This window comes from Heterocephalus glaber, unplaced genomic scaffold (assembly GCF_053883595.1).
Source record: "Heterocephalus glaber isolate CG9 unplaced genomic scaffold, H.glaber_assembly_v1.0 deba00001504, whole genome shotgun sequence".
Classification (NCBI taxonomy): Eukaryota; Metazoa; Chordata; class Mammalia; order Rodentia; family Bathyergidae; genus Heterocephalus; species Heterocephalus glaber.
Window position 1 is genome coordinate 14,932,404 of NW_028258324.1, and position 3,980 is coordinate 14,936,383.

General features: G+C 35.0%; 1 pseudogene; it reads left to right on the forward strand.

Moving 5' to 3' along the window:
• The first annotated feature begins 276 nt into the window (after positions 1 to 276).
• On the forward strand, positions 277 to 2,668 carry LOC101714534 (translation machinery-associated protein 16 pseudogene; annotated as a pseudogene).
• Positions 2,669 to 3,980: the final 1,312 nt, after the last annotated feature.

Here is a 3,980-nt window from a genome sequence, read left to right on the forward strand (position 1 = left end):
GAAGAAAGAATAACAGATCTAGAAGACAGGTTTTCAGATAGTCATCATCAAATAAATGACTTCTTAAAAATAGCAAGGGACCATGGAAATCAATCCAAAGCTGGTAGATGATGCAAAGAAGAATAAGATTAATTGGAATCAATAAAAAATCAGAAGATAGTACAAAGGACATAAAAAACTTGTTCCCAGAAGTAATAGCAGGAAACTTCCAAGCATGGAAAAAGAATCTAACATACAGAAATATGAGGCAAATAGAACACCAATTAGCTATGATCAGAAAAAACTACACTAATGCATAAAATAGTCAGTATTCCAGAAATTCAACATCAGAAGAAAATATTAAAAGCTGGTAAAGAAATAAACCACCTATAAAGGAAAACCCATTGGAATCAACACAGACTTCTCAACCTAAACACTTAAGTCAAAGAAAGTATGGAGTGAAGTATTTCAGGCCCTAAAAGAAAACAACCCCAACCTAAATTGATGTACCCCACAAAATTATCTTCCAAAATTGATTGAGAAAGAAGATACTTCCATGACAAAGAACACCTGAAGAAATTCATGACCACCAAACAAGCACTCCAAAAAGTTCTGAAGGATGTTCTAGAAAAAGACAATGAAAACAATTCCATGAATCACAATAGCATGAATCTACCAGACAAGGCAAGCAATGAAATAGAGGAGAAAAAAAGAGAAACAACAGGAAAATAACATAACAAGGAGAAGTCAATACATGTCAGTCATAACCATCAATGTTAATGGTCTCAATTCACCAATCAAAAGAAACAGATTGACAGAATGGATCAAGAAACAGGATCCAACAATATGTTGCATACAAGAAACATGTTTAACTCAAAAAGAGATTCATAGACCAAAAGTGAAAGGATACTTCATGCAACCGGAACCTGGATAAAAGCAGAGGTAGCTATTCTATTTGCAGACAAATTGGATTTCAAGCCAAGACTGATCAGAAGACACAAAGAAAGTGACTACATACTTGTTAAAGGAACAATCCAAGAGGAAGAGATAACAGTCATAAATATATATGCACCCAATACCAGCACACCCAACTATATAAAACAAACATTAATGGATATGAAAGATCAGATAAGCACTAACAAAACTGTAATGGGGGACCTTAATACCCCACTGTTACAAATAGACAGATAAACTAGACAAAAAATCAACAAAGAAATATCAGAGCTGAACCAAACCTTTGAACAAATGGACCTAGTAGATATATACAGAGTGTTCTACCCCACAACAACAGAACACACATTCTTCTCAGCTGCACATGGGACTTTCTCCAAAATAGACCACACACTAGCTCATAGGACTTTCTTAAGTAAAGGCAAAGGAATTAAAATTATCTCACACATCTTATCAGATCATAGTGCTATGAAATTTGAAATCAATGACAAAAACAACAAAAGCTGCATAAATAATGAAAATTAATTCACACCCTCCTGAGCAACCAATGGGTCACAGATGAAATTAAAGAGGAAATTAGACAGTTTCCACAATTAAACAATAATTCCAATACAACATACTGGAATTCATGGGGTGCAATGAAAGCAGTCCTAAAAGGGAAATATAGAGTGGTGAATTCCTACATTAGAAAAACAGGAAGCTCACATAAGTAACCTAATTTTGAACCACAAGCTTCTAGAAAAAGAAGAGAAATTTAAACCCAAAGGATGTACAATGGAGGAAATTATAAAGATCAGAGCAGAAATTAATGCAATTAAGACTAAGAAAACAATACAAAGAATCAATGAATTGATGGTTAAATAAAATAGACAAGTCCTGAACCAACCTTATAAAAAAATTAAAGAAAAAGAAAAGACGCAAATCCATGCAATTAGGAATGAAAAAGGAGAAATCACAATGTATCCTGAAGAAACCCAGAAGATCATCAATACCTACTTCCAGAACCTGAAAAAACAAACAAACAAACAAAAACCTGTACTAGGTCAGGGCCAGAAAGCAGGCGTGAGAGCCACTGCTCTGGGCTGTGAGCCTGTGGGGTCTGGAGTGCGGAGGTCCCCTGTGGCCTCTAGGATGTCACCATGCCTAAAGCACCAAAGGGAAAAAGCACAGAAAAAACATCATCCATCCATATAGTGGAAAAGCTGCTCAAATTACAAGAGAGGCCCACAAACAAGACAAGAAGGAAAAATTGAAGAATGAAAAGGCTTTATGTCTCAACCTTATTGGTGAAAAACTGCAGTGGTTTCAAAATGAGCTGGATCCCCCAAAAGTGAGATATTCAAAGAAAGATGCTTGTGAATTAATTGAAAGGTATGTAAATTGATTCAGCAGTGAGCTGGAGCAGATTGAGTTACACAACAGCATCAAGGACAGGCAGGGAAGGAGCCACCAAGCCCGGGAGACGGTCATCAAGCAGACGATGAAGCTTGAACGACAGCACTACAAAGGCTACGGCCTTGACATTTTACATGCAAGTAGTCTGAAAACCTTTCGGGAATGGGATTTGGATCTGAAGAAATTGCCAAACATTAAAATGAGAAAACTTTGTGTGAATGATGCAGTTGCTAAGCAGCACAAGAAGAAAACTCAGAATTTAACTATAGACAAAGATTTAGGGCAACTGGAACTAAAAGGCAAATCAGGTGACTCAGATGAAGAAATGACTCCTGTGTCCTAATTGTCCTTACTTGAGTTGAAAATAAGTAATATGAGAACTTCAAGTCACATTCATTACTCATGAGAAATAATTATCTAGTATTTGCTGTTTAACTCATTCTCTCTCATAATGTGAATCACATTTGCAGTTTCAAATATGGTATTGTAATTTTTATTTAAAAATGAAAGTTGAGTTCATTTATATTAAGTTGCTAAAATTGAAGATATATTCTATTTTTCATTACTATAACAAAATACCAGAGGCTGGATAACTTATAAAGAAAAGTTTATTTAGCTCATGGTTTTGGAGGCTGAATGTCTAGACAGCACAGTGCTGGCTCTGGTGAGGCCTCCTCTTGCCGCTACACGTCATGGTGCGTGGTTATCACAGTGGTGGGAGGGCACAAGAGAAGGAAAGATCACATGGCAAGATAGGAAGCCAGAAAATGGAAGGTTTCGATAATGACATCCCACCAGGCCCTGTCTCTTAAAGGCCTGAGAGAATTAAATGATTTCAGGGTAGCTCCATTTGATTATTATATTATTTTCTGCTTTCTCATTGTGAAAAGTGATAGGTTTTATTCAGACCTAAAGGTTCGAGAACTAATGATTATAATTGTTACTTCTGAGATACATTATTTAATATATTAAACATATTTCAAGTGTCATGACAAACATGGATATTCTAGAATTTTGTTCTTCAAATAACTTACTAAATGCTAATATATGTTAGTCTGTCTTTTAAAGGCTGCAAGTATAAGTTTTCAAGAGAAGGAAAAAATAATGCTGTGTGAGATTAACTAGGTATCAACTAAATTGTTAAAATTTATACAAAGTGTTACAACTTTTATAGTTCTGAAAATTAAAAATAAAGTTTATTTCTATAACTTAAAAAAAAAAAGAACCTGTACTCTCCTAAGATGTGAAATGCAGAAGAAATGGACAGATTCCTAGAAACATATGAATTACAAAAGCTAAATCAAGAAGATATAAAAATTCTAAACACCCCAATATCAGTTAATGAAATTGAAGAAGTAATTTTAAAACTACCAGCAAAGAAATGCCCAGGTCCTGACCAATCCACTGATGGATTCTACCAGAAATTTAGAGAAGATCCAATGCTACTATTTCTCAAACTTTTTAATGAAATTGAAAGGGAAGCAATACTCTCAAACTCATTCCTAGAGGCAAGCATTACCCTGATACCAAAACCAAAGAAGAACCCAACAAAAAAAAGGTTATACATCATGACCAAGTAGGATTCATCCCAGGGATGCAGGGATAGTTCAACATATGCAAGTCAATAAATGTAATAAACCACATTAATGGAACCA